This window comes from Amblyomma americanum, chromosome 7 (genome assembly GCF_052857255.1).
Source record: "Amblyomma americanum isolate KBUSLIRL-KWMA chromosome 7, ASM5285725v1, whole genome shotgun sequence".
NCBI classification, from domain to species: domain Eukaryota; kingdom Metazoa; phylum Arthropoda; class Arachnida; order Ixodida; family Ixodidae; genus Amblyomma; species Amblyomma americanum.
Genome location: NC_135503.1, coordinates 86,982,427 through 86,998,807, shown reverse-complemented (window position 1 = coordinate 86,998,807; position 16,381 = coordinate 86,982,427).

Genomic DNA, 16,381 nt, shown 5'->3' with positions numbered 1-16,381 from the left:
GACGTTTAGTTATTTTAAAAACGGCGGTTCAGCAGGCAGGTCTCGCAAAATGGACACAACCGTCTTTCTCCTTGTCGGTGGTTGTCTGCACGGGGCCCGCGCTGGCCTCCAATATTACAAAGGAAACAAGCTCTTGTTGATCGATTATCGCATGCGAGGCACCACCGTACTCTTCACTATCTATTAAACCACATGCCGCCAAACGTTCATTCTGCACAAAAGACGAACACGTCGATCCTTTTTTTAGACGCATGTGTACCTGATCAACAGAATCAAAGACATGAAGTCTGGATGGCACAAGAAAAGGTACTGCTCCATTGCAAGCTGTCTCTTCTCAACGATGCCCGTCCAAATATGCTTCGTGTTCGCTCGGCATACCTGCTACGTTAACTCGGCGATTCCTGCCTGTGCTCCAGAACACAAGGCCACGAAGTGTAATCCGAGAGTGGTGACCAAATTTGAATTGAAACGAAGTGCCAAAAGCACCCGTGCGCTATGAAACGGCAGTGCGCAGTAAAACCTTGGCATGCGCAAGATTATTTTAAAGTCTTCCACTGCGGTGTCAGTCTTAGTTTCATTCAGCACGTATAAGTCGTTTGTTTAGTTCGACATAAATATGAGAAGATTCGCGTATATTTCATCGTAAGCGGGGAACCACCGTACTCATGACGATATCTATTAAATCACTGCTGCAAGAATACGTTTACCCTCATCGCCGTAAACTGGCATGGAAAGTTCCTGTCACGCGCACAATTAAGTTATGGCCGCCAACGCGTGGAATACACACTTCCCCACACACTCAATGACTTCACGAAGCAAGATATAGCCATCACGGCACTTAACAAAGATGTCACAATGCAGTTGCTTGTTAACGACCATTTGTGTAACTAGAGACTACTCTTTTATACTTTCTTTTTCACTGCGATTTGTTTTTTTAGTAAAATGAAGAAAAAAAAAGTGAACTATTGCAGTGCTCTCATTGTTGCCAGGGTGGTTGGAACTTTGTCAAGCTGCTATTGCGCAACTTTTTCTGCTACCCCCTTTTTCGCCATGTATAATATATTCAGGTAAAAAACTAACATTATAGTAATTAATTAATTAATTAATTAATTAATTAATTAATAACCACGTCGCCGTAGACTGTCAGTAAAGGCGCATCTATTCGGCGGCGCTCGCGACAGATCTCATGGCAAGGGAATACGGGATACTGGCGCCAGACAAATTCGCTACAGCACTGCCAGTCAGCGACGAGACAATAGAAAGTTTTAGCATTGCAGATACCCATTAGTGTAGACGTGTGCCTTAGTTAACGTGTGCCTTCTGCTCACGAGCACTAGTAGCTGCGGGCCCCGCATTGCTCCAGTGCATGTAAATGCGGTTGCTCAGTCGACAAACGTTAATTCTGCAAACGCCTAAGCTGATGCGGAGTCATTGGTTCTTAAACTTCCTTTTTGCATTATCGTCTATAAGTTTTTGATGCACTCTTACAGCACTCTATTCCTCTCCAGGGTGCCTTAAACGCTACAGATAACGTTGCCGCGAGCTACCCTCATGTGTATTGGCAGAGTCATTTATCGCGGTCGTTGTTATAGCCTGAACGGGTTAGGGTGAGAGACGCCGGACTCTCTCGCTGCTGATGAGACTTTCTCTTGCGGCGAGACTTGGGTTCATTACGAGAAATGCCAGCCCTTCTGGTTTACGAACAGGTGCCGTTTTCCCTGATGTTTTTGTTGCGCTGTGTGAAAAGGGGTCGAGATGGGAATGATGTTCCTGTAATGAAGGCAGACTGTCGAATGGCGCTGTACGCAGCCAGCGTTTCACCACAGTAACACAAGGACGCCGTATTGAACCACAGCTTGCAAGACACTTACAATAGCTCTCTCGTTTGACATTGTCGTATCAAATCTCCAAGAGCAGCTAACGGAAGCCGGGTGCTCAATATTAATAAACTCCTACGCTGTAGAAAAAAAATTATTCCGGCTTTCCTTCGTAGGGGAATTACCTTAATACAATATCCTTTAAGGAAAGCTGACTGCCAACCTTTCACCAATGCTGCGCACGTTGACCAACTTCTCCGTTAATTTAAACTTTTCATCGTACTTCACTGCCAGAGTTTCACTGCACATAATCAGTAGTAGTGACCGAAAAACGGAAAAACAAAATAAGAGGAAACATGACAGGGCCGAAGAAACCTTCGCAAGAAAATGACTCTGCGGTAAATTTGCACTCACGAAGGTAGCCTTGTGATATTGTATGTTACCTAGGCGTATTCATTGGCAGTGCCGAGTTCCTGTGTTTTTTTTTTTTGGGGGGGGGGGGGCGAAGTAAATAAGCAGCGGCACTGTGAAGTTTATACCTTCAGTACAGCACACAAGGCCATAAACCTGTCGGGTACGATAATGAGGCAGTTTATGTATCTGCAGGACGTGTATCTGTAGTAAGCTGTTTTGCCCTGCTCGAAGAGAGGTCCTTAGTAACTCAGACTTTGTATTATCTCTAGCCTGAACCGTGCGCCCTGAGGACGTCTGCCGTGCATTAACGCTGCAAAGCCTCATGGTACGCGTCTATCGATTATAATGTTGAAAGGCTCCTCGCGTGCAGCCGCCCCCGAACCATGCAAGTGGAAGAATGAGCAGCGGCTTGCACATTATGCCGTACTCTGCAACTCATTTTGCCGATTTTTTATTGGGACTCTAGATAGGCATGTTCGCACATCCCATCAGCGCCTTAGAGATTGCGTATGTTCTACGCTAAGCTCGCACAATGAACACGTATATACTATATATTTATTATGGACAGCCGTAGCGCTGAGTTCCACATTCAACGATTATCACAGCGATTGCGTCGCTCATTTTTCTTCATTATGTGGCTTAAATTAAATTAGTACGGCAACTCTACTTCCTCAATGAAGTCCGTGGCCGGAACAGTACAGAAACTTTCGACAACTTCATGGCGGAAAGCAGTCTTCCCGCTAGCATTACTTGAACTTGTAGAGCGTACAAATCTCTCGTGCACTTCTGACTTACGCATTTTCTATACGCACAATGAAAGAGCTCTTTGATGTAACGAACTGAGCGTGCCGCCGTTTAACGTGCATTTTAATTATAATCAATACCAGCGTCTGTTCTTTCAGAGCGCTTCCGCGTTGATGAAACAGTACCAGCAGCGAGTTAAGTAATCGGCACACTTTTCTCTGCTACAGAAGGAAAAACCCGGATGCAAAGATATATTCCTTGGATATCTGTGCAAAGCTGATCGAGGATTGCGTGAGGGTCTAAGATCTGAACAAAAATAACGTGCCTTCTGCTTCACTGATCACGCTCTAAATACAGATATATGTACTGTTCACCAGATTTACTCTTGGGCTTTTATGTGCGCCTGGTTTTAATTGACCAGCGTTCCAAATCTATCCAACCGGTTAACTCTAACTTTTTATTCACCCCTCTGAACTTTGCACTTCCAGTGAGGCTATAGAGCTTTCAGGTTCCAGCATGCAGAGCACGCAGTAGAGTTCCAGTTTGAATTCGTGCTGTTTCTACTCAATTAAAGATCTCCACCACACGGTATAAAATAAACTCCTAAAGCTGTACCTTTTCCTGAAAGGCTGTACCTTATGGCAGCGACTGTGGCATGCCCGAAGTAATATAATAAAGCAGTCGTCTGTAGGTGTGGGAGGTAGGGTTTTGGCACACTTGATTTTTTTCATAGATTTCAAGAGGCCAAATTTGCATTCTGCGCCATGACAACTGTCATCCAATTCCTGCGCTTTCAGGAATAAGACAGGACAAAAGAAGGAAATGACACACGTTTATATGCAGCCGCCACTAACAGTTGCATACTAGTTCTTAGCACCGCCTGTTTTGGCAAGCAGCGTTATGGGTGCCGTTACATAAACAGAAACTAGTAAAAAGGCACGAAAATCCTTGAATTTCGGGTCACAAACAGCGTGTCTGTTATAACGAGCTGTCATTTTTTTTACCGTGCACACGAAGATATCATCGAAATATCTCGGCGCAAAGGCGGCGTCTTTGGCTTCCCGCGTCGTGTTTAACTCCCAGTTGCCCCTTGCCAGAAACAAATCGCAGAAAGTCGGCACCATCGATGACCTGAAAAATATGCCACCTGTTTGTGCGTAAGCCTGATCATTGTAGGTCACCTAAAGGGCTTTCAAGTAGAAGGCCCAGAATTAAGCATTGCTCTTGACATTATGATTGGGCATTTGAAAGTGCAGTGTTTGAAAAGGTAGCAAAGAATAAATGCAGCCATGCGTGGAGTCTCTGCCATTTTTTTTTTGTTTATGAAGACGCATAAGGAGGGAAGCCAGTTCGGAAGTCTGAGGAACGTGACAGAGGAAGAGTGCCTTCCTTCGACAAAAGCTCCTTAATGTCCGCAATGTAGGCTAATCCTGACAGCGGTCATTAGAGAGGTTTAGCATAGCGTAGACGCACTAGCGTAGACGCATACCGGTTTACCGGACGCCTCCTGTGCGTGCGCAGTGACATGAGTGGGGTCAGATGGGGCCAATGCGCTTGCCCAGCCGGCGAACGGTAAACCGATATACGTCTGCGCTAGTACATCTCCGCTATGCTAAACCTCTCTATTAGGTTCCTGAAGGAATTCATGAAGGTGGCAATATTGTCGATCCTACTAGAGCAGCGCTTTTACATCGCACTAAATCAAGAGATATTTCAAGCAGTGGAAGTGAGCTTAGACGAATACAAGTGCATCCGGTTCCAATGGTTGGAGAAAGCGTCGCAAACTTTGTTGAAGTTCTGACCTAGTGTTTGGAGCATCTTCATGTGGCGTACGATAGTAAGGTACGCGCTCAAAAAGATAAAAACCTTCACCAGGCGGTCAAAAACATATATTAAAATTGTTTACCCGGAAACCGCGCTTTCCACTCAAGGCAAAACATCATCAAGGTCTTAGGGTACGTTGAAGGCTTGTATAGTTTTCTTCTTCCTTATACCATCGACGAAAGCTCACAGAAGAAAATTATTAGCCTCCTCAAGGAGGCTCACAACGGTTTCCAGGCCATGCGGGAGCGCCCCAAGAACAACATCTCCATTTCTTAGACGTTCTGTTAATATGTTGACAGGAGTTGCTCACTTGCTGCACGACCTTTAGTAAATGCAAGAAGACAGCGAGTCCTGTGCATCTCGCTGTATTCGAAACTGCTAAACAGTTTAAGGGAAAGTTAAGCTCCGCCTATACATGTCCAACATTCTTGGACAACGATTTTGAATATTTTAAAACTGTGAGGTACTGATATGGAAATGTTGAAGATGATGGTCTATTCTTCCGATATGAAGCAAAATGTTTCTTTTGCATGTTTCCATCGCTTGCATCTAACTGTTAAGACTGCCAAAAGAAGCAATCAAGAACGCTTTTGATGATAGCAAAAACGTTAAGACCAAAAACATCAAGCCTGCCGACGGGAGATCTGTGTATATATTGTTACGTTTGGAGACGCCAACATGCCAAGAATATTCAAGCCACTGGGAATCATCAATCTACAGAAGCTTCAAAGGGCCGTCGATGTGGTTGCAGCGCCACGAGTGCAGGTGGTGGCGTCTACAAAGGTCCTCCTTCCCCCCCCCCCCGCCCCCTGCTGTTTACGGGGTGAAACGGCCCTCCGCTGTCTGAGAACGGCTTTGGTGAACCTGCCTTTTGTTCTCAACGCCGGACCCACCCGGGACATGTTTCTCCCGGAGGGGACGACGGGGGAGCCGGCGAGCGGCGGGACTGCAAATGAGCCGTGGCAAATGCGGCCGGGTTTGACTAAGCCAACGTCGCCGGAATCCTCGTGCTTCGAAAACAACTTCGTCTTAGACTGTGCTTTTCCTTATACGTGGAACCTTCTGCAAACTGCAGTGGCAACCTTTCGTTCCCACGCTACCGCTGTGAAGTGCAGGTGACTGACCTTCGACGCTGCCATGGGACCCCCTTCGGGCTATTCATCACTGAAGCCTGGACAGCGCGGACCATAATCTGCCAGAAGTGGCAAGAGTGTGTGGCTGGGGGCGTCCTGGAAGGCGGACCCGGAAGACTGGACACGTGATCTACATCACAGTGATTCGACGCATTTTTAATGAACTAGATTCCCCAACTAGGGACCTGGGGACAGCGGACCCTATTTAAGCACCGATCTGGCGTGTGATCAGCCAGCTCCCAATTCACTCTTTCAATCTATGTATAAATGTAAATAAACCCTTTCAGTCTCTTCTTCACTTCGAAGCCCCTCTCATCTCTTCGTCACACCCACAACAGCTGTCTCCCGATCCGGAACCCGGGGACACCGACCTTGGCGAGAGACGGCACAGGCGAACCAGGGGCCCGCATCTAACAATATTGATTGCTGCAGTGAAATCTTAGAATATATGAAAATAATTGCGTTCATTATTTCCTTCGCTTTGGAAAATGTTTTTGCCCAGAATTTCCGCGTATCAGTGCGGTGAGACGGCGCCAATGGCTCACTTCAGCGGTTTCTCTTCTCGTGGAGTCACTGTTCTTCGTTCAGATGTGCATTCACACATTTATCACAACTGTCACAACACAGTTTCCACATTCTTTTCTCTTAACGCTTCCATACTCCCGTTTTCCGTAAGGAAAAGTCGAGCGCGAAATTCTCGAAGTGGTCCTCATTAATATGCAAGAGGGTGATTGCATCAGAAATTCTTCTATCTCCCTTATGCAGAAGGAACTAAGCTTCCTTTCACAATGGTGCTAGAGCACGGCTTATATTTTGGATGTATATTGTTGATGACTTAGCTGCGCATGCTCTGCCATCTTTTCCTGTGAGACTGTTTCCTTCAAAAAAGCACAGTTGTTCGTCCAGTCGTCGTCTGTGCCTCGTCTCTTCGCTGTGTTCCGTCTCTTGACTGTCTTTTTTAAGAACAAGTACAAACTGAACAGATTTCAACTCTACTTAAACAGAGGTTTTTTTTTGTAGCCCAAGCTGTTGAAGCCTCGGTTTTCGGCCTCCATGTAGTAGAGGCGAAGATCCTGATGCCGCGTGGCGCATGCCGCTTCCACACCCGCAGAGATTTATCATAAAGGAGACGCACACATTTACCAGCATACCAGACCACCGGTTGCCTGCTACGCATGCGCTGCCGAAGCAGCCAGGTGAGCTGCGCAAATAGGGTGGGGCTGACGCGCACTTGCCTTTGCATTGTCATAGCATTCCGTAATCTGGTATTGCTTCACGCTAATACGTCCCCGTTAAGCTGTACCATCAGCTCAGGTTGTATGCAAGAACTACGGGAACCCCGATCCTTGTCTTGACAGTAATGAATGTATTATCTTTGGATCAAATGCGACATTCACCGGGACAGCTCCACTCGGTTGACATCCAAGCTTTTGAATCTCCGAGCCAGATATGAACCTCGCTCAGTTGCGGAAATGGAGACATTTCGGTACAGCTCCAAAACAGATTGGAGGTTCGTCGCCGTGAATGTTGCGACAGTCCGTTGCCCAGCGTTGGAAGAATGCAGTTGAAGGACTGCATGATATTCGGAGAACCCGTGACCTATGAGTTACAGCGCCGTGTGAAAGTGGGAGAGAGGAGTCATGGATTTCAGTATGTCGGAAGCTTGGACGCAAACAGCTTTGATTGTTTCGCGCACATGACTGGCGCCATCTTGTTGCATGTATGCACGCAGTGCACATCCCTAGTAGTCCGTCTTGACAAGCTGGTGCCAGGAATGCAGTTGAAGTTCAGTGCTCATAAGTGAACGGAATGTGATCTGCGGCAGCCATTTGTAATTTACGCAGATGTCAGCCTTTTTTACAGATACGACTTTTTTGTTTAGTATCAAAAACAAAGCGACATAAAGCATAATTTTTTATTAACAAGTGACGATATTAAAGCAGGACACCACCGTTTTTGTTCTTGCATGCTATGGTACAAGCTCTAGAATGTCCGTAATAATGATATTGAAAATTATACCGACGCCAGGCAGCTTACGTGGTATATTTATGTTACGTTTTATGAATGCATGTCGAAGACTAGAAGTTAAGTCGCACTCGAACTTTATTATAGCAAAAATATGTACAGGTCGAAGGAGTCTGCAAGGGGGTGCAAGCAAGGTAAGCCGTGGGTGTTAATGGCCAAAGGAAGAGATAGTACTTATTGTCGGTTCGATGGTTGCATCGGCAAGGGAAATTGAAACAGCGAAGCTGTAACTGTGGTTGTTGCGCCTGCTTCGACTTACAGCCCCCCCCCACCCCCACCTTCTTTTTCCTTTCTTGCTATTGAGAAACGAGAAATTGTCGCCTACAGATACATATAGCGGTGTCGGTTAGGTGACAAGCATTGCTTCAGAGTGTCACCATGAATTCTTAATCCCTTTTTAATTATTCAACTCTAAAGCATAATAGCTGTGTCTTAGGATACAGCTTCCTAATACAACAACAGTGGTTATAAGTAAGGCAACCAGGGCTCTCGCGGGGGTATAAATACCCGAACGCTAAATAAATTTAATATCTAGATTGAACAGACGACCATAGCTTTCAAACGCCGCCAGTATATAAAAGTAGCTAAACGCTTAGGCTTCTAAATACTGTTAAAAGATGAAGGCGTTGACAGAATAACGGTATATTTGCGAGTTTCCTATTAAAGTTGAGTACCTCTTTTATTTCCTGAAAAAACTGTTTCTCCCAGAGGATTTGTTACCTCACTTTTTGAACCACCCTCGTATAAAGCCCGATCTGTCGATCGTCAAGACTATACTATACCAAACTCTGCGGGACGAACATTCAATAAAAATATCCACGAGGAATCAGGGAACCACAGTAATCAGGTTAACCACACCTGGTCACGAAGAATATTTGGTTCGATCTTTTTTATTATTTATGGCAACAACATTAAGTTTTCATTGGTGCTGAATGCTGTGAGTTATGCTAAAGTAAACTCTAGTACTCTCTTTGGACAGTACTTTGGACAGTACCGTGGGCTGCTAAATCTAGGCCACACATGTGGATTTCACATAAAAATTGTTTTCGCTGAAAAGTCGTCGTTACTTTGGACGGCGCAGGCTTCGCGAGCATTGCGTTTTGTTTCTTTAAGATAGTCAGCAGTACTGGGTAAAATATTCATTAAACCACCACACTTCTGGTCCTCTTTTTACCGCGTCAAAATTCTTCTGAATAGTTTACTCCGCTCAAGGAGCGCACCTTGTCATTTGTCCTAGAGTTTTGGTGGAAAAAAGTGTATTCATTAAGGTTGAAAACAGCACATTAAGCAATAAAAAAATCCCCACTGCACTTGAACATTTAGTTCTCTGTTCACGAAGGAAAAAAGCTCGGTCAAATGTTTTTGTTGCTGGGATGCGTATCATTTTCCTTCAACTCTCGCAAAACCCTACTGAAACCACAACAGCAGTTTGGGCTTGTCGGTTTTTCATCGTCAATTGGCAGCGCAGAACGTAGTCGGGAGCACGAGAAGAGAAGGATGCACAACGAGCGCTCGTTGTGTCACCTTCTCCACTCGCGCTCCCGACTACATCCTCAGCTGGCATTGAAAGCCTACTGAACCGCTCCATACGAGTCGATCGTATGGAATTATGAGAGTGTGGAGTCCATAAGATATACAAAATATATGGACTTCCATACGTGTTCTGTTTGAAGTTTATAAAGTTTCCATAATTTTTTCATAAACCTTCCACAAAATGTGCACGACGTTATATCGTGTCCGTAAGTTTCCTTGTGCGATTCCCATCAAGTCCGCATCGACTCATTACTGACTCTATATAATTCATATGAAAATATATGGAATTAGTGGACTTGCCTTATGGAAACTCTCAGTAGGGAAAGACTGGAGGTAGGCTTTCAGCAGTGGCTGTGTAGTGGCCTGGATTTTTTTATGCCAGGCTATTCTTGTGGCAGCTCCATACAAACCGACCCAGTGAAAAAAAAAAAATACCGCCACCGTCTGGAAGACGCTGAAGTAACGAGCGTTAGCATTATTGGGCATGTGTAAAACGAAAGTCTGCGCATCCAGCGGGGCCAATAAAGAAAACCCTAAGCGATTCGGAAAAGCAACATAACTTTTCCACCTCGCGCAGCGATCGCCGCCTAGCGCCATCTATTAGAGAAATTACGATGCACGTTTACCCGTTGTCGAGTTACACCCCCTTAAGATACGTCCCAAACAGAACTTGCTTCGTTTGGGGGGTCAAGCTCGGCATAGAATTCGGCTTGCGGTGCGATATGCTAACGCTTCAATTAGTAATTGCGTGCATACAATCTTTACCTATTACTTGATTGTTGTTTTAATTATACACCACAACCCATAGGGTTTTATTTGCCTACCAAATTCGGTATACAAATGTCCCCGAATGGTTGCCCTTGTGGTCGGAGTATATATAGCGGAACGAATGCGTCCACTTTATTGGACCGTGACGACATCATTGGCACGCGACAGGAGGTTGTTTCTACAATGCTATTGTAGATGGCGCTACAAGTCTCAATGCGAGATGTGCTGTTTTTTAGTTGCTGCAACAGATGGCGATGTGATCTCAGGATGGTAGCAGACCCCACGAAATCTCGAAACGCGATAAATAAGAGCTAACGCTCTTAAAATCTATATTTCTGATTTTTAGCCCTACGTCCACTTTTAAGAAGCCCTAAGTAAATATCTTGGTGAAATAAACTTGGTTACCCCCCTTTCATGCTTCTGCCATGAAGGCAGGTCTCCAAACAGCAGCTGTTTTAGCGCTCCTCGCGCCTGTCGTAAAAATGCGTTAATTGCCTGAATATTCTTCCTAGTACTTACAGATGAAGTGCTCTAAGTTGTGCGCGCGTAACATGCTAGCAACCACAATTGGTTTCAACTTTGTCAAGCAATTAAATTGCCTAAATTTTCATCGGTCTCTGCCATGGAAATAAGAAGCAGGCTGTGAACACAATGTTGGCTAATTCCTCAATTTCTGTGTTTTTGCACAGATGAGGTTTTATTTTTCTCGGAGACTAACCCAAGAAACAAAACCGTAAAAATAGACTCGAAGTCCGCACTTAATTACATTCTTTCCAAGCAATAGACGGAAACAATATGGTAAAAAAAGGTAGTAATAGCGGTACTACGTTAACACATTTATGTAATCGCAGTCCCGTTGTGCTTGGCTACAGCCTTTAATTTGAGGAGCTGGATATACCTTTAAGCGAACGAAATTATTTTTTTTTTGCGTTTGCGCGTTAATTCCTAAGCGCGAAGGATAATCAGTGGTGATTAGAGTGCGGGGGGCTAGGCACTCTATTAGTAGCGCGCGCACGAAAACGAGCCGGCTGAATGGAAGTTAAGTCCCGTGGAAATCGATGGCAGCGGAGAGGAAAATTCTAAGTGCCGCCCATGACTGCTCCCCCCGCACGAAGTGGATCCCATGGGCGGTATGCGCACGCCACTCTTCAGAGTCAAAACTGCGGACAATGTTCCTCCAGGCTATTTGTTGCATTCACACAGCACCCTCTATCCGCCCCCTTCCGTCAAGAACAAGATGGATGGCAGAGCTCGCAATAAACTATTCGGGCGGAGCAAATGCGATAAGTAAGCAAGGCTGCACTGTTCTCCAAGAACCGCACAAGCAAGCACGCGACCACGAGCTTTGTTCTCCAGAACCGAGCATGTCGATATTAAACGTTGTGGTGGCGTGAGGGGAGCACGCTGGTGTGTTCGCAGTCGCGAGCGACTGGGACGGCCGAAGGGATAAAGCCCCGACGAAATTGAAGCCGTAACCCAGCGCTCCAGAGCATCGATATCAGTCATTTCACAACAAAGAGCATCATGTTGTTTTGAAGCGAAAAGCTTCACTACGCGGGTCAGAGCCGAGCTTCGCGTGAGCCGAACTGGTGAGTTATGCGCATGCGCGAAAACGAGTGACGTCACGCGCAGCGCAGGTGGTCGCTCCTTGCCGCTGCCGCAGCCTTCGCCGCCACCGACTCCGTCGCCTGACCTCTCGGCGCAGCCACGCGCTACTGCACATTTGCGTCATGTGCATGCGCAAGGAGGCTATATAATGCGCTTGCCAGAGAATAGGCGTGCGCACTCGGCATGGAAGGGAAGGAAAGCTACAATCTACATACTCTGTAACGAACATAGAGACAGCCGCTTGCTACTACTCGGATCACCGGGCTGCCTTTATGGCTGTAGAGAAACCGCAAGACAATGTGTCGAACAATTATAAATAAAGAAATTTAATACTGTCGCTTCTGTGTCTAACACGTAAACATATGCCATTAAGTAACAAAGCCTACGCTTATAGATAAACAATGTGTACAATACCAGCTAAGCTACGAAGCATAACCATGGCGTCAAACCAAGCATAAATGAAGCTTTTCGCTTGTATATCCAGGCTTAACCAGAGCTAAGCCACTGCCTAATTTTTTATTCGTGTCCTTTACACTGCTACGCGATTCTGCACAGCACAGTGTGTGTGTGTTTCTCTTGAACGCACGTTTTCAGGAGCACCGCAAATCCAAACTCTTGGTTTTCTGTTGCACATGGAAGAAATGGCAGTGAATATGTACGATATAACGAAGCCGGCACCGGCACATTTGCAATGTAAATTAATTTACGAAATTGCCTCCAGTTTTTCGCACATTGAACGCTTGTGCTGAAAAGGAACTTTCTTTTTATCATCAAATTGAGGTGAATCTGGTCTGTTTAATGATGTTGAAGGACTTAACTTGATTTCGACGACAATGCTACGCGCAGCGAAACCATTTTATAATTAGATAATGCGGGAAAGACAACTGAACCCGCTTTCAAGTACGTATTTTTGACGTCCAATATTTCGAAACACATCGCTGATTATGAAAATTTAAAAACAGGGCTCACTTACGATGTTGACAGCGATCAATTTCGCAATATAATCTTGTCTCTTGAAGTCAAAAATAAAATGTTTATTAATAAATCTGACTCAGTCATTAGTCTAATTATTGATTCATATCAGCTGCATTATGTCGGCCTAGCTGTACAGTCGGCTCGGCATTTCGTACCAACGTATCTCTCAGAGTTCTCAAAAGAAAAATCTGTAACGGCTAAAAAAAATCACCCTTTAGACAGTGGGTGGCGAACAACGTGCTTGAATTTGCATTCACCTATTGCGCCAATTTTTACACTCAGCATACAATAGCTGGTACACCAGTATTGGCACCCTTATAAGGTCGAAAGTCAGGTGTAATTCATCCTGGCTTGTTTAAAAACAGGAACTGTTCATGTAGCAGCTATTAACGCATTAAAAATGATCATGCCACAAGCATGAACAGAAGTGCACCGCAAACGATTAGTTCACGAAAAAAATAAAAGAACTGGAAAAAGAAAACAAGGAAATACAGCACGCAGTAACCCGCACATATGCTTGCCCCGCTTGGCCTAGTGTAATGAGGCCTTATTGTACAGTCGTCTTCATGTCGAAATAATTATTTGGTTGAGGTTTTGCGGTGTGGAAACGATGACAAGTAATCAATCAATCTTTATTTCTACATTGTGATGTTGAGGGGCACACTCAAAAATCCAAGAGACAAGGCGGAAACGGTTACGATGGTGGTATGAAGTAAAAAAGATAAAAATGCGGGCATTTCAAAATTAGGACGATATATATACAAAGAAACACCACGTAGCGCTTCCCTTTTCAAAGCTAAAATATTATATAAAAGTTTTTCGCAGGCAGATAAATGGACAGTAGAAAACAAAAAAAATTGGAAGGGCAATGGTATCCTTTGAAGCGGATCTTATCTTCAAGCATTGAAAAGTTTGCACATACTGCTAAATGTTTGAGGAACTAGAACTGGAAGCATTTTGCGACTGTAGGTAGTGCGGGAACGAAGTTTAAACCACTTGTCACTACATCGTGTAGCCTAAGGTTTATTTTTTCTTATTTTTTATTTCTTGGTCGCTATACACTGCTAACTCCTTCACTGACAGAACGAACTGTGAAAGGACTGAAGGCTTCACGAAGACAAAGTTTCGGATTGGAAAGAAAGAGGAAGCGCCACACGACAGAAATCTAGGAGGAGCCGTAGGTCCTGGGATCACGTAGTCCGCATATAAGACGACAACAATGAAAGTGTCGCTGAACTGTTGAGTCAGCGAGAACATGACACGCTTTCATGACGCTTCTGCAGATTTTCAAATTTATGGCTGCTTGTTACGGTTAAAATTTTGTCAGTGTCCTCACATGCCTTCAGAAAACTGCTGAACCGGAAACGGATAGAGTGATGACACTCTGTGAGCAGATGACGTTTCGCTAGCAGACGAAGCTGATGGAGCAATTTGGTCTTCACCCGGCGGCTCTCGAAAGTTGTGGAGCAATGTGCTAAACCGTGCTACTGCACTACTTAATTCAACGATCTCGTCGTCTCACTGCGCTCCAGGCTTGAGCACCTTGTTGATTACTTCTTCTGACGAACTATAAATCGTACGCTCCACTACAGCCTGCATATATCGACTTCATAGATTACAAGAAAGCATTTCACTCAGTAAAACCTGAGCAGTTAGGTAGCCATTACATAACAAGGTTGCAGAAGACAGGTATGCAGTATTTATAGAAAATATATGTACGGCGGTTCCGCAGCGAGTGTAATCCTTCAGATTGAAAGTGATACAACACTTATCAGGGAAGGTACGTGTCAAAAAAGGAGACGCAAAAACTCCGGTATTATTTATCGCGTGTTCAAAGATCGCATTCAGAAAACTGGATTTAGAACAGTTGGGGATACAAGCTGATGGAGTATACTTAACATTTTATGGTCGGTTTATGACATTGCCTTTTTAAGTAACCCAGGGCTCTAATGGCAATTCATGATTGAGGACCTAGGAGAGCAAAGCAGAACGGTGGGTCTAAATATTAAAATGAAAAAATGCAAAGCAACATTCAGTAGTATTGCAAGCGAACAAAACTTTAAAATAGGCAGCGAATCATTGGAAGTTGTTAGGGAATACATCTACTTAAAGCAGGTAGTGACCGCAGATAGCTACCACAAGGGTGAAATAACTAGGAAAATAAGAATGGGGTTGTTCTCATATGGCCAGCATTCTCAGGTGATAAATACCAGTTTACCTCTATTACTCAAGAAGAAAGTATACAAGAGCTGCACCACACCGGTTTTCACCTATGCGGCCGTAACGTGCAGACTATCTAGAACGGTTGCACTTAAATTTTGGGCCATGCAGCGAGCAGTGGAAAGTACAATGATAGGTGTAACGTTAAGAGAAAGGAAAAGGGCAGAGTGGGTCAGGAAACAAACGCCAGTAAATAATATTATAATCGAAATGAAGAAGACGAAAAGCGCACGGGCAGGCCATGTCCTGCGAAGGCAAGACAACCTGTGATCCCGTAGGGTAACAGACCGAATTCTGGGAGAAGGCAAGCACCTCCAGGGGTGTGAGAGGGTCAGGTAGGCAGATGAGATTAAGAAGTTTGCGGGGATAGGGTGGCCGCAGGTGGCACAGGAGAGGGTTATTGGGAGTCATAAGGCAGGTGCCTTGGACCCGCAGTGGCCGTTATATGGCTGGTAATGATTATTATGATGACCGTGGCGATAGTGTAACCGAAAGCCAGCACTGTGGAGCATGTCAGATGTCACACCTACCTTTCTTGCTTAAAACCGAATTTCAAAAATGAATTACGTGTACGCTTTTAGCTTTTTTTTTTGTTTAAACCCCAAAAATCCATTCTCTGGGCATATTCCACGAAATAGCATAAATATAACATATAAAAAGACAATACTGCGACTGAAAAGACTGCGTTGGCAATGATTTATCAATTCGTAGAAAACGTTTATGGCAGTGGCGCCGCGTTTTCGCACAGCCGAAGGAGGCGCCGTGCCCAATGCCTCCGGTAGCATGTGCTTTTAATGTTTGCTGCGCCATGACAGGATTGTCATCCCGGATTATCGTATCTAAGGAAACATGCGGAGGCATAGCTTAGCTGATTTCTAATTTCGGGGTTCAAGTGGCTCTGCTTTCTAATCGAGCTTCGTGGTGCAGCGTTTCTGAGACTGGTTTGCTTTGGTTTATGGGCGTTTAACGTCCCAAAGTGACTCAGACTATGAGGGACGCCCTAGTGAAGGGCTCAAGAAATTTCGACCACTCTGGGTTATTTAACGTGCACTGACATCGCACTGTACACGGGCCTCTGGAATTTCGCCTCCATCTAAATTTGACCGCTGCGGCCGGGATCGAACCCGCGTCTTCCGGGCCAGCAGCCGAGCGCTATAGCCACTCAGCCAACGCGGCGGCACGTTTTTGAGACTGGTGATCTCGGCAGAGACAGCCATAACTAGAGATTGTTGAAGAAGCAACAAAATTTGTGAGCTGGAAAGGTACTGCGCTCCTCAGCTTTCTGCCAAAAACTTTTCACTTAGTAATAACAGTTTTCCA